The sequence below is a fragment of the Sapajus apella genome, unplaced genomic scaffold, assembly GCF_009761245.1.
Source record: "Sapajus apella isolate SASKATOON/1434 unplaced genomic scaffold, GSC_monkey_1.0 scaffold4, whole genome shotgun sequence".
Classification (NCBI taxonomy): domain Eukaryota; kingdom Metazoa; phylum Chordata; class Mammalia; order Primates; family Cebidae; genus Sapajus; species Sapajus apella.
In genome coordinates, this window is record NW_022436944.1 from 17,793,120 (window position 1) to 17,808,861 (window position 15,742).

At 36.5% G+C, this 15,742-nt stretch overlaps 1 long non-coding RNA gene across 1 annotated transcript in view; it reads left to right on the forward strand.

The window, feature by feature from the left end:
- Positions 1–229: 229 nt before the first annotated feature.
- The window catches only part of LOC116540081, a 30,393-nt gene continuing 14,880 nt past the window's right edge, over positions 230–15,742 (forward strand). Inside the window, exon 1 of the long non-coding RNA XR_004264298.1 lies at positions 230–369. This is a non-coding gene — a long non-coding RNA (uncharacterized LOC116540081). The remainder of the gene's footprint in view (positions 370–15,742) is intronic.

The following is a 15,742-nucleotide window of genomic DNA, read 5'->3' on the forward strand; positions in this document are numbered from 1 at the left end:
CAACTTTGACACATTTACTCTGAAGGTGGTGGCCTACAGAATTCCATTGTAGGTAATAAAAATTTCAGAAAAGCTATTCATTTGATCTTTATGTCACAGTTCTAGGACTTTTTTTTTAAGGAGCAAGTCAGCAGTAGGTGACGAGATGACTTGAAAGCTCATTCTACCTACTCACAAAGTTAGTTACATGTCAGTGTTTTACTTTGTTTTTTTTTTTTTTTTTTCTTTTCAGATTAACTGTCCTCTTCCATGTTCAAACCATATGTAACTGTAACTGAATGGAAGTTAAACATCTGGAAACCATTAGGATTGAATAGCAATGAAAGGCAGGAAGCACAAGACTATGGAAAATGATTTCGAGCGACCAGGGTAAGGAATGTAAAGAAAACTGTTGAAGGATATTCTAGGTTGCCTGCTAGTCTTTTTCTGAGGTCATTACTGGAGATGGGTCACTCTGAAGTCTGTCAACTATGAACACAGCTAGATGAAATACACTATGGCGAAAAATGGAGGCAACTATGGGTTTAAAAGACATTTCCTTGTTTATCAAGGGCCCTACTTAAGTGTTGGCTGCTTGCGAGCCGGAATATGTCATCTTTATAATATTTGATAGTCAGTGGTTTGTTGGGACTAGCATATACCAGCTTATAATAATTGATTAAATTTTTAGGATTTTTTTGCGAGCTAATTGTTGAAATCTGCCATGGTAGGAGCATTTACACCATGGAAACTGGCAAATACAGTAAGTCAGGGCTCTTTTTTAAGAGAGCCAGTTTACCAAAACACCACTGAGACAGAGTCAATTAAAAATGATTAGCCAGTAGTCCAAAATTCTTTAGAGTATATGATAAAGGACAAGGCATTCATTATATTTATGCTCTTCAATAAATTTTAGTGACATGAGAAACAAATCTGGAAGCAAAATTATAGCTCCAGTTTAGTCCCCCAAAATGCTAAAACATGTAGCTATATGTATATAGAAACATTATAAGAAAGAAAACACGTCAATGTCTTCACAGTGGTTATTCTTTGGGGTGTGGATTTACAGGTAACTATTGTTTCATGCACTGTATCTTTCAAGTATTCTATAAGTATTGCTTTTTTAATTAAAAGACACATTAAAAATAATGTGCCTAAGTATTAACCTGTTTCAATTTTGTGTACAAGAATGACAGCGGGAGGAGTAAGGAAGAAAGGTGGGAAGAGGAGGGCTTCCTCTTCCTCACTCATTCAGTTCTGTGAGAAAGGGATTGAAGAGAAACTATGATGATTTAATTGGAGCTAGGAGTTCTGCTAGGGTCACAGAGGGAATGAGTAGAGAGAAGCAAAAGACAAATGAGTAGGGAGAGGCAGGAAAAGTAGCAGAGGGAATGCTAAAATAGGGATCAGAAATTGTATCCCTAGCAGCTTTAAGAAGCCATGTCAGAGTCATTTCACTTTTTGGGCATCAATTTTTTCCTCCCCAAACTATGCAGACCACACTAGAAAAAAAAAAACACACACACATTTCATTTTAATCAAGATGTTCTAAGTGAACTTCCTCTTGAGGGCAGCCAGCTCTCAGGGTGGGTGTATGGCAGCATGCGACTCACCTGGCAAAGGGAAGTGGTGCCGGTAGACTTGCATAGAGGAATGTTTGCTGGAGAGGAAGGAAGGGAATTGTGCAAGACGGGGGTAGAGGGGTGTCGTTTAGTGAGGGCGCTGGAAGAAAACTGTCCTAATTATAAAAACTCAATGGTAAAATCAAAGGGATGTTTGGGGACAAAAACAGGATTCCAGTTTTGTTTTATATGTAGATAAAGAATTGCTTCACACAGTCACATTTCTAACTTCTACCAAGGAATTTCTGAATATGATCTGTATGACAAGTATGACAAGATCCCTGACTGTGTGTTATAATGAGAAAATCACGAATCTTCATTAGATTACTCTGAAACTAAATAAATTTTGTTTAGTAATGTTTTAGACACATTGCTTAAGGTCCAGATTATTTTCTAGGATCACATTCTAAAATAGATCTTAAAAATATAGTAGAATTTTTTTTTGAGACAGGGTTTCATTTTGTCACCCAGGCTGGAGTGCAGTGGTGCAATCCCTGCTCACTGCAGCCTCAACCTCCTGCCTCAAGTGATCTTCCTGCCTCAGCACTCCAAGTAGCTGGGACTACAGGCATGCATCACCAAGGCCAGCTCATTTTTGTATTTTTCACAGAGGCGTGGTCTCACCATTTTACTCAGGCTGGTCTCAAACTCCTGAGATGAAGTTGTCCACCTGCCTTGGCTTTCCAAGGTGCTTAGAATTACAGGTGTGAGCCACAGCACCCAGCCTAGTAGAATTTTTATTAAATGTTAACTCTGACACTAATGTAGTTAGAAAGAGGTGGAAACTAATGGCTCAGTATGTTACTTTATCTGTGGATTCCAATTATCTATACAAAATTGTTGCTTATTTCTACAATGGTTTCATGTCTATTATAGTTACTCTCACTCATCTTGAAGAAAAAAAATCCCCTGATGTGATAAAGTACAATGGTTCCAACTCACATACTTAAAATGTAATTAAAATTAAACTTAAATCTTTTTATAAAACTTTATTTAACACATGCCATGTATGCCTTTTTTCAAGGAGAGCTGTATTTTTTAAACTACTTTGTAAGTCAGTCTCATATACACATGATGTGGAAGCTAATTGGTTATCTCCATTTTAATTGCATTTTTGAGATAGTATAAGAAAAATTTCAGTATTGCACTCCACTGGATCCCTCTTCCCAAACAGACCTGGATGAGTCTAGCTTTGCCCAAGATCGTGGACTTCCTTGCTATGTGGGGCTGGGTGCTGAGGACATTGACACATCTGTAACCAAACCAGTGAACCTCAGTGGGAGCTGAGAGCCATGTCTATGGAATGAGGGCCTCTCATTCCTTTGTTCTCGATATTTCCTGGCAACGTGTACACAAGCACATGCTATTAACAGATGGTGGAAGGCATAATTGGGATTTTTATCATAACATATCCCTCATGCTTCCACCATGTGCCAAAGAAGCAGAGATGCATGGGCTAGCTAGCTTCATCACAGCAGGACTAAAACCCCCTACTGCACTTCAAACCTCCCAAGACCCGAGTCCCTCCACGACAGACTCAACCACTCAGTTAGATGTGGTTTTCAGTCAGAAGTACAGAGCCAACTTTGGCAGACACGTTCATGTCAGATTGCTTTTAAGATCAATTGTTAACAGGAGAAAGACTAGAGCCTAGTTTATCTGGTAAGTTGAGGCATACATCTGTGCTGCAGAGCTAAGGTCTATGGGATTGGCAGAGAGCCCTAAACTTTGTACAGACAACTGTGCCTCAAAACCCGCACAGATGAAAAGGTCTCCTTTGCTTAACCCCATAGCTATGTGCTGAGCAAGTCAAAAAGAAAGCAGGATAAGTATGGCAAAGAACTTAGCCAAAGAAGCTTAAGAGGATTAATTTTGATTTTTTGCTGTTGATGTTCAAATCTAGTGTGTGCCTTCTTAGTTCAAAATTGATTACCTAGGTCTGCTTTATAAAAGCGTATGTACATGGTGCATATTTTTAATTCTTCATAATTTGTAAGTATCTAAAGAAGTACTGTTCATAACGTTCATATGACTCTAGAGCATTTATGCAGCTTGCATCATCCAAAGAATTTGAGGGGTTTTGTAAAAAGCTGGCTGGGAATATTTCACATTTCACCCAGGATGATTAAAATCGCAGGACTGTCCTTTTGGCACATGCTTGAGCATTGTAATCAGTGACGTTTATATTTGATGGTCAGTAGCATAGTTAAAGAAGTACCTCAGAGAGCTTGAACTCTAACATGGTGGTGGTTATTGCTGGTGGTCAGGAGCTGGGAATCAGATGGTTGGGTTCAAATCTGATGATTTCTTCTACCAGCTAAGTAACTTCGATTAACACACTCACTTCTCTAAACCTTGATTTTTTTTTATTTGTAAATAGGCATGAAAATATTATCATGAGATTAGTTATATCATTATAAAATATTTAAAAATATGTAAAAGAGATCATTATAAAATATATAAAGTATCACAGGATTGTGAATTTTAAATGAATTAATATGTGAAAGTACTTAGCATAATACCCGCTGCATAATATGTGCTAAATAAACATTAGCTATTATTTATAAAAAGTGATAAACCGAGCTATATAATTTTCTGGTCCCACAGCAAAGTGAAAATATGGGACCCTTTGTTCAGAAAGCAAAGCAGGAAAAATAAAGTGCTGTTAAAGGTACTTTAAAAAAGCTTTTTAATTCTCTTTTGTGCTCTCTATTGGCTTGTAATGGTGGTGTTGTATTTAATTACTAGACTTTATTTTTTAGAGCAATTTCAGATTTACAAAAAAAAAAAAAAAAAGAAACAAGAAGAAAGTGGAGTTCTCATATTACCCTCTCCAGGTCTCCACTGTTATTAACATCTTGCATTAGTGTGGCACATTTGTTATACTTTACAAACCAGTATTGACACGTAATTACTAACTAAAGTCCATAGTTTATATTAGAGTTCACTCTTAATGTGTATAGTTCTATATGTTTTGAAAAATGCATAATGTCATGTATCTCCATTACAGTATCATACAGAATAGCTTTGCTGATCCAAAATATCCTTTGATAGCTGGCTAGTCATTTGCAGAAAACTGAAACTGGATCCCTACCTTTCACCACATACAAAAATTAACTCAAGGTGAATTAAAGATTTAATTGTAAGATCTTAAACCATAAAAATCCTAGAATAAAACCTTGGAAACAACATTCTGGACATAGCTTTGGGAAAGAATTTATGACTACATCCTTGAAAGTAATTGCAAGAAAAACAAAAATTGACAAGTGGGGCCTGGTTAAACTAAAGAGCTTCTGCATAGCCAAAGAAACTATCAGCAGAGTAAACAGACAGCCTGCAGAATGAGAAAAAATATTCACAAACTATGCATTCAACAAAGATCTAATGTCTGGAGTCTATAAGGAACTTAAAGAGTTGAACAAGAAAAAAGCAAACTACTTCATTAAAAAATGGGCAAAACACATTAACAAACACTTGTCAAAAGCTGACATACAAGTCACCAACAAACATGAAAAAATGGTTATCATCGCTAATCATCAGAGAAATGCAAATCAAAATCACAATGAGTTACCATCTCACAGCAGTCAGGATAACTATCATTAAAATGTCAAAAAACAACAGATGTTGGTGAGATTGTGGAGAAAGTAAAAGCTTATACACTGTTAATAGGGATGTAATTTAGTTCAGACACTGTGGAAAGCAGTTTGGAGATTTCTCAAAGAACTTAAAATAGAACTATCATTGATCCAGTAATCCCATTACTGAGTATATATACAAAATAACACAAATTATTCTACCAAGGGACACTTGTACTTGCATGTTCATTGCAACACTATTCACAATAGCAAATACGTAGAACCAATTTAGGTGCCCATCAATGAAGGGTTGGATAAAGGAAATGTGGTATGTATACACCATGGAATACTATGCAGTCATAAAATAGAACAAAATCACCTGGCCAACACGGTGAAACCCGTCTCTACTAAAAAATTTAAAAAGGCCGGGCATGGTTGCTCACGCCTATAATCCCAGCACTTTGGGAGGCCGAGGCGGGCGGATCACGAGGTCAAGAGATCGAGACCATCCTGGCCATGGTGTAACCCCGTCTCTACTAAAAACACAAAAAAATTAGCCGGATGTGGTGGCACAGGCCTGTGGTCCCAGCTACTTAGGAGGTTGAGGCGGAAGAATCACTTGAACCCAGGAGGTGGAGGTTGCAGTGAGCTGAGATTGCACCACTGCACTCTAGCCTGGCAACAGAGCAAGACTCCATCTCAAAAAAAAAAAAAAAGGAATAAAATAATGTTCTTTGCAGCAACATGGATGAAGTGGAGGCCATTATCCTAAGCAAATTAATGCAGGAACAGAAAACCAGATACCACATGTTCTCACTTATAAGTGAGAACTAAACATTGAGAATTCCTGGACATAAAGGTGACAACAATAGACACTGGGGACTATTACAGGGGTGAGGAATGGTTTAAAAACTAATAGGTACTATTCTGTATTTGGGTGACAGGATCATTTGTACTCCAAACTTCAGTATCATGCAATAGAACCAGGTAACAAACTTGCACATGCACTTCCTGAGTCTAAAATAAAATTTGGAGCTGGGCGTGGTGGATCACACCTATAATCCTGGCATTTTGGAAGGGTGAAAGGGTGGATTACTTGAGTCCAGGAGTTTGAGACCAGCCTGGGTAACACTAGTGAAACCCCATCTCTACAAAAAATACAAAATACTTAGCTGGGCATGATGGGTGTACCTGTAGTGCCAGCTACTACAGAGGCTAAGTTGGGGAAATCACTTGAGCCCACGAGGTGGAGGTTGCAGTAAGTCAAGATTGCACCACTGCACTGCAGCCTGGGTGACAGAGTGAGACCAAAAAAAAAAAAAAATTTTTTTTGAAAAATAAAAAATAGATACCCTGTGCTTCGCCTATGCATTCTTTCCCCACTAACCCCTGGAAGCCACTGATTTTTTTCATTTTCTCTATAGTTTTGCCTTTTCAGATGTCATATAGTTGGAATTATATAATATGTAGCTTTTTCAGACTAGCTTTTTTAAATTAGCAACATGCATTTCAGCTTTCTCTTCCATGATTTTTTTATGGCTTGATAGCTTATTTTTATTGCTGAATTTCATTGTATGGATATGCCACAGTTTATTCATTCATCTACCAAAACACATCTTGGTTACTTCCAGTTTTTGACAACTGTGAATAAATTTACTGTAAACATTTATGTGCAGTTTTTTTGTGTGTGGGCATGTTTTTAAGTCATTTTGATCTTAGCCACTCTAATAGGTATGTAGTGGTATCTCATTTTTGTTTTAATCTGCAAATTTTTAATGGCACATGATGGGGAACATTTTTTCATATGCTATTTGCCCTCTATATGTCTTCTTTGCAGAGATGTCTGTTTAGATACTTTTCTCTCTTTCTAATTGAATTGTTTGGCTTTTTTATTTTGTTGATATTTTTTGTTTGTTTGAGATGGAGTCTCATTCCGTTGCCAGGTTGGAGTGCAGTGGCGTGATCTCAGCTCACTGCAAACTTTGCCTCCCGGGTTCAAGTAATTCTTCTGGGTCAGCCTCCCAAGTAGCTGGACTACAGGTGCACGCCACCATGCCAAGCTAATTTTTGTATTTTTAGTAGAGGTGGGGTTTCACCATGTTGGTCAGGATGGTCTTGATCCCTTGACCTCATGATCTGCCCGCCTCAGCCTCCCAAAGTGTTGGGATTATAGGCATGAGCCACTGTACCCAGTCTATTGTTAAGTTTTAAGAGTTCATTGTATATCCTTTCTCAGATATATCTTTTATAAATATTTTTATAAAAGATATATAAAAGCATATATATATATAAATAAAAGATATATAAAGGTCCTTTCTCAGGTATATATTTTATGTTTTTTTTTCTCAGTCTGTGCCTTGTCTTTTCATTGTCTTAACGAGTTTTTCACAGAGCAGAAATTTTTTATTGTAATGAAATCTAATATCAATGTTGTCTTCTAGAAGTTTTATAGTTTTACATTTAGGTTTGTGATCTATTCAAAATTAATTTTTGTATAGTATAAGGTTAGATTCTATATTCATTCTTTGCATGTGGATGTCCAATTGTTCCAGTATCATTTATTGAAAATGCTGTCCTTTCCTCAGTAACTTTCCTTTGTCAAAGATCAGTTGACATTACTGTGTGGGTCTTTTTCCATATTCTCTATTCCATTCCTGTGCTCCATTTGTCTGTTCTTTCACCAATAACACATTATCTTGATCACTGTAGTTTTGCAGTAACTCTTGAGGATGTATTTTGTCAGTCCTTTGACTTTGTTCTTCTTCAATATTTTGTTGGTTATTCTGGGTCTTTTGCTTCCCCATGTAAACTTCAGAATCAGTTTGCTGGTCACCACAAAGGAACTTTCTGGGCTATTTTATTGAGATTGCTTGAATCTGCAGATCAAATTGGGAAAAACTGATATTTTAACATTAAGTCTTCTTATCCATGAACATGGAATATCTCTTCATTTATTTATGATCTACTTTGATTTCTTTCATTAGAGTTTTGTAGTTTTCTTCAGGTACATGTGATATCTTATACATATTTTGCTAAATTTATATGTAAATATTTTATGTCTTTTATTTGCTATTTAATGTTGTTCTGAGTTTAAAAATTAAAATGTAACTTTTACCATTCATCTCATATCATGCAATTCCAGTTTTACATGCAAACATAAAACATTTAAGTCATATGTAGAATCACCAGAATTACACAGTGGAAAATCTGTACAGAATGCATGTTCATGAAAACAGTCCAGCTGATAAATGAGAAGTGGTGGAGATACAGGCAGTATAATTGATCAAAGAAGGATGTTAACTAACTAGAGAATAAAGAATACTTCAGTTGGAAAGGAAATAATGTTGAACTCTGGTTCAAGAAACTAGGTCCCAAAATGAAAAGTGGCCAGGGTCACATAGGTAAAAAGTAATGAGAACCCTTCTTACCACCCAAGCAGCATTGCTGAAATTCACTATGTGATATTAGTTCAGGTTTCTTATTTACTGGATTTCAGGTCTGCTGACATTCAAAATTTTATTGAACTTGACTAGATACTTCTGGGAATATTCAGATGTACACACTGTGAGTCTATGTGGAATCCCATAGCAGTTACGACTGTCACAGATGTAGCAATTCCTTTAGCTCCAAAACTTGTTGAAGGAGAGACTAAATTAAAACTAGTCACACTGACAGATTTTTCATATTATGCATTGAATCTGCTGGGAAATAAAAGAGGCGCTTTCCTTCACAGGGGAGAAAAGTGACTGGTGTGTTTGTGTTCTTGGCAGTAGTTTTTGCCATCTGAGCCAGGCTTAGACAGGGAGAACATCAGATTCAGAAGATACCTCAGAGATAAACTCATTCAGTGGCTTTTAAACTGTGTTCTAGGCATCCACACACATTTCATTACATTTATTATTTTAAATACTAAGTTAGAAAATGCTTACTACTCAAATGTGTTATAGATCAAAGCTTGATGTGGTAGAAATCACAGATCATGATAATCTTCAAGTGTATCATGAGGAAATGCTATATATGGTAACTTATAAAATAGGTATACTACTTTTATCTGTGCTATGTATTGGGGAGCCATACAAGACTTCATTGTATGAAAGGATTCCTTTTCACAGAAGTTAAGTTTGAAAACCATTGATCTATTCATCCCCATCCAAATAAGCCTCTAAGAACTGTTGATAGATTTATAATACATGTTCAACAAATTTCAGCCATCATTATTTCCTACAGAGAAATTGAAGCCTAGGTTGACTAAATAACTTGCCTAAACCATCAAAATACTTAGCAGCAAAGCCAGAATTTTACCTGTGTCTTGACTCCTATATTATTTTTCTATTCACTCTATTGCAATTGCCTCCAGATTCCATCCCCAACAAAGCAGCTAAAATGTTAAGTCTTCCAGGCATAGGCTGTATTTACTGTTCCTTTGATCTATGCCTTTTCTTAGTCCTGGACCATTCTTGGTGAGCCAGGAGGGTAAAAGGGGAGAGAGAGAGAGAGAGAGAGAGAGAGAGAGAGAAATATCACCAGCGGACTCACCAAGATGTTCTTATTTTGACATCTTTAACACTGAAAAGGGACAAAAAAGTGTCAGTCCTGCTTTTAAATGTTTATCCCATTTGCCTTATAAAAACATTTACATGTGGAGAACATGGATCTAAGTTTTGATCAAAAATGTCATCTTTCAGAGGTCCCAAAGATAGATAATTTTTTAGATCCTAGAGGACAGGTAAGAACCCATAGCTACCATGAATGAATAATGGTGAGTTCTGACCACCATCCTCCAACTCTACAAGCTGTGGCACTACAAGCATATTTAAGATATCCAGAAACCCCACTTTTGAAAACATTGCAGCCACTCATGCAGCCTGTTCTGAAGATATTTTCAAATCACTCCTTCTCTCTCCTTCTCCCATCCTCTATACATTAATAGATTCTTGTATCTATGACTGTCTTTCTAGTCTCTGAACACCTCCAAGTTCAGGCTTAAGTCAACAAATGAGTAACTGAGGAAAAAACTAAAGCCCCAAATCTCTTTACAAAGGATTAAGTGTATGATTAGAATATTACTGAAGTATCTCCATGTCACATAATAGAACTCAAAAATACTTGAATTAATAAATTTGTGTTTTGCATATTTTTACTGAATATTTTTTATTTTCTACCTACATATTAAAGTGATAGTTGAAAAGCACACAGATTGATACAATGAATAACTCTGTAAGCAAAGCTGCCTTTATATGGAGGTTTGGCCCATGCCCCATAACACTACCTACTTGCTGGTGAGTTTTAGTGGTGGTGATGAGTGGCTTACCTGAATTCAGCTATTTTTAATCTACTCCCCCTTGTGGTTAGTGTGAGACATTTTTAAGGTGGCTGTTATGGCTTTCACTCCTTTGGTACCATGTTCTGACCTAGAGATAAAATAATTCATGAACAAAACCAAACTCAAAGCCAAAACATTTTAAAAGTAGACTAGGTTAATGTGAATGCAGGAAGACCTAGACAGCCAGGCCCTTTTCTCTTGATCGCTTCCATTCCTAAGCAGCTCCTTCACCTTCTTCAAGACTCAGGTCAGAACCAACCCCCTCCAAAAATTTGTTCTGGTTTCTTGCTCTGTGAGTTTTGGGCCTCATCTTGTGACTGCCTCTATCAAAGAACCTATCACTCTGTGTCTCTGCTCACTAGGCAGCTATGCCTAATGGACTGTGAACAACAGGGGGTAGGGGGTAGGAACTGTGTCTTGCATTTTTTTATTCCAAAATGTCTTCTTTTGCCAGCTATAGAGTAGATGTTCAATAAATGTTTGTTGAAATAAAAAACTGGTTCTTGCCACTAAAAATTTTAGACAATTGGCATAATATCTCAGGTTGCAATTTTCTCACGTATAATTTTAGGGGTTTAGGACTTTAAGTCCCTAAAGAGTCTGTGTGTCTGGAATTATATTATTATCAAAATATTCTGTAAGAATTGCTCCCCTTTTGACCTTCAAGTTCTTTTGTTTAGGAGCTCTTGAATATCTTTTGGTTCTATAGCACTGTATGTCATGCATGGTATGTTAATATTGGAGGTGGGAATGGAAAATAGCCTAGTAGTTACTAGCAAAGATGGCATTGAAGAGATTTCTTCAAAAGTAATTGTCTGAATGATTATTTTCAAAAGAAAATGATCAATTCCATATAGACCTCAAATAAGTTTTTATTTACCTTTTTAAATTCCATTTGAAGACATATCCGTTTATGGAAAGGTCTAGAAGTATTTCCTCCTCTTGGCTTGGAGTTCCCAACATATCAAGTTTTAATAAGATTTGACTCAGGACCACAAAACATTATTTAGCAAATATACAGTTTGTGTTCAAGACATTTGAGGAAAATAAAAATGTGAAGAAATAATTACTAAACTTCCCATTTAAATTTCTATGTTGATTCAGTGAGTGAACATTGAAAAATGCGTATGACTGTGAACCTAAGGATAGTAATACTTAATACAGACTCTGCCATAAAACAAAACTTTGTCCAGGCTTTTATCAAAAAGATAAAGAATAACAAGTGTTTGTAAGGGTGTGAAGAAAGGGAAACATTTGTACACTGTTGGTGGGAATGTAGATTGATGCAGCAAGTATGGAGGTTTCTAAAGAAACCAAAAGTAAAACTGCCCTATGACCTGACAATCTCTCTTCTGGGCATATACCCAAAGGAAGTGAAATCACTGCCTCATAAAGATATCTGCACTTTCATGTTGATTGCAAAATTACTCACAATAGCCAAGATAAGGAAACAACCAAAGCATCTGTCAATAGATGAATGGATAAACTGTGGTATATATAGTATGATGGAATATTATTCAGCTTTAAAAAGAAGATTCTGTTGTTTGAGACAACATGGATGAATGGAAAGGACACTATTCTAAGTGAAGTAAACCAGACCATAGAAAGAAAAATACTGCATGACCTCACTTATATATGAAATCTTTTAAAACATTGAATAAATAGAAAAGGAGAGGATAATGGTGATTGGGGTGAGAGGACAGGGGAAATGGGCAGATGTAGGTCAAAGGGGACAAAGTTGCAGTTACATAGGATGAATTAGTGTAGAGATCTAATGAACAACATGAGGATGACAGTTAAGAATATTGTATACTGGAAATTTGCTAAGAGAGATTTTAGGTACTTTTACCACACACACAAAAGTAAGTATGTGAGAGGATGGATATGTTAGTTTACCTGACTGTAGTCATCACTTCATTGTATATCAAAACATTGTGCTATACATCTTAAATATATAAATAAAGAAAGTGTTCAAACTGCCCAAGATCTAGAAGCCATCAGAGACGACTGTATATCTCACTTGCAATGAGGCCAAGTGAGAATTCATTGTCCCATCCCATGTCTCTGTTTTGTTTGTCTGAGAATTTGGGTCTATCTGAGGCAGAGAGAAAGTGTGTGCTCTAAGGATACTAAAAGCTGGAACTTTTGTTCTCCTAAAGTAGGAAACACTCAGAAGTGGGAATGTTTGCAGGAGACAGTCCTTTCAGAACTGAGGTAAAACATTTTTCAAATTAAAACAATAATTTGGAGGCCCATGGAAAGAAATTGATATTTTTAATGAAATAAGTTAGAACAGGACTCTTCAACTGGTCAGAAAATAGAATTTTAAGAAAAGGGAAGAAAAATAAATGTTGTATATACAAGGATCTTTGTTGTTAAGCAGTCGTGTGTGTGTGTGTGTTTGTGTGTGTGTGTGTGTGTGTGTATTTTTTGAGACTTACTGCTAGTTTGTAAAGATGAACTGTTCGATTATAAAGTAAACTGCAGTTTGAAATGTAAAATGACCCCATAATAAGGCCTGTATTTGCATTTACTGCAGTCTCTCCAGGAATGGAGGCACAGGCTAATCTGTATGTACAGGATTATGTTAGCTTCTGAGAGATTCTGGGAAAGCATTGTCCTGTTAAAGTCATAAAGGCTCTTCTTTTTCTTCAAAGGGTATTTTTTTTTTTCTATGTAGAAAATCTACCAGAAAACCTTACCAAATATCGAAGGGTGGCAAAAAGTGTTATCACAGATCTTCTATTCATGTTTGGGAATTCTAATAAGCTGAATTTATGTTTTTGTTTATTTGTTTTGTTTTAAATTTTTGTGAGTACATAGTACACGTATACATTTATAGGGTTCATGAAATATTTTGATACAGGCATACAATGCATAATAATCACATCAGGGTAAATAGGATATCCTTTGTCTTAAGCATTTATCCTTCTTTGTGTTTCAAACAATCCAATTATAGTCTTTTAGTTATTTTTAAGTGTGTAATAATTTATTGCTGATTGTAGTCACTCTGTCATGCTATCAAATACTAAATCTTAGTCATTCTATCTAATTATATTTTTGGACCCATTAACCATCCCCATTTACCCCTCAGCCTCACTTACGCCTCATCCCCACTTACCCTCATCCCCACTCACCCCTCATCCCCACTGCCAAACTATCCCTTCCAGCCTCTGGTAACCATCATTTTACTATCTACATTAGTTCAATTGTTTTTATTTTTAAATCCCACAGATAAGTGAGAACATACAGAAGTTTGTCTTTCTGTGCCTGGCTTATTTCACTTAGCATAATGACCTCCATTTCCATCCATGTTGTTGCAAATGACAGGATATTATTGTTTTTTATGGTGGAATTGTACTCCATTGTGTATATGTACATTTTCTTTATTCATTCATCTGTTGAGGGATGCTTAAGCGGTCTTCAAATTTTAGCTATTGTAAACAGTGCTGCAACAAACACAGGAGTGCAGACATCTCTTCAATATACTGACTACCTTTCTTTTAGGTATATATCTAACAGTGCGATTGCTGGATTATATGGTAGGAAACTGTTCTCCATAGTGGTTGTACTAATTTACATTTCCACCAACTGTGTACAAGGGTTCCCTTTTCTCTACATCCTTGCCAACCTTTGTTATTGCCTGTCTTTGAATATAAGCCATTTTAACTGAGGTAAGATGATATCTTACTGTAGTTTCAATTTGCATTTCTCTGTTGATCAGTGATGTTGAACACTTTTTCATATATCTGTTTGCCGTTTGTATGTCTTCTTTCGAGAAATGTCAGTTTAGATATGTTGCCTACTTTAGAAATAGATTTATTAGTTTTATTTCCCCTGTAGAGTTGTTTGAGCTCCCTATATATTCTGGGTATTAATCCTTTGTCAGGGTAGCTTGCAAATATTTTCTCACATGTTGTCTTTTCACTTTGTTGATTGTTTCCTTTGCTGTGCAGAAGCTTTTTAGCTTGATGGGATTCCATTTGCCATTTTTGCTTTGGTTGCCTGTGCTCATGGGGCATTACTCAAGAAATCTTTGTCCAGTTCAATGTCCAGGAGAGTTTCTCTAATTTTTTTTTTAGTAGTTTCATAGTTTTAGGTCTTAGATGTAAGTCTGTAATTCATTTTGATTTGATTTATGTATAATGTAAGAGATAGGGGTCTAGTTTCATTCTTCTGCATCTGGATGTTCGCTTTCCCTGCACGTTTTTGGAGAGACAGACCTTTCCCCAGTGTGTGTTCTTGGCACCTCTGTCAAAAATGAGTTGATTCTAGGTGTATAGATTTGTTTCTGGATTCTCTAGTCTGATCTATTGGCCTATGTGTCTGTTTTATGCCAGTCAGTACCATGCTGTTTTGGTTACCACAGCTCTGTAGTATTATTTGAATTCAGGTACTGTGATTGCTCCAGTTTTATTTCTTTTGCTTAGGATGGCTTGGCTATTCTGGGTCTTTTGTGGTTCCATATAAATTGTAGGATTATTTTTTCTATTTCTGTGAAGAATGTCATTGGTATTTTGATAGGAGTTGCACTGAATCTGAAGAATGCTTTGGATGTATGGACATTTTAATAATATTGATTCTTCTAATCTATGAACATGAAATATCTTTTCATTTTTTGTGTATTCTCTTCAACTTCTTTTATCAGTGTTTTATAGTTTTCACTGTAGAGGTCTTTCACTTCTTTAGTGAAGCTAATTCTTAGGTTATCATGTTGTTTCTGAGCTCTAACAAATAATATAAGCTTGTTTACTTTGTGGCAACAAAAATTTGTTTCGCTAGCTGTGTATTCATACATCAGGGCCATTGGACTTTTTTTTTTTTAAATAGATAAAACAGGCACAACATTTATTTTTAATTTGTGAGGCACTATTAATAAAACTAGTACATTTGTAGCACTACAATGATGTTGAAGCAGGAAATTTCCCTGACTCTTTTGTGGGCAGGAACTGGAGTGCAGGGACTGGAACTAGCCAGCTGCTTCAGCACCAGCAGAGGCAAGCTCCACTCACTCAAACCCATTGTGCTTAACCTCTTGTTGGAGGGAGCACACAGGTGAGGAGGTGTAGGAACTGGGGTGAGCATTTTGGGGTGCCAGCAGGAACGAAATTTGTACTGGTCCCATGGCAGCATCTTGGGGGTGCCCATGACCCCTGAGGCCCCAGAAGGAGTCTTACAGTCAGTGCTCTTTTAGCTTTGCCATCCATGGACAGCTTAAGTGTTAACAGCTCAGTAGAAGGTCA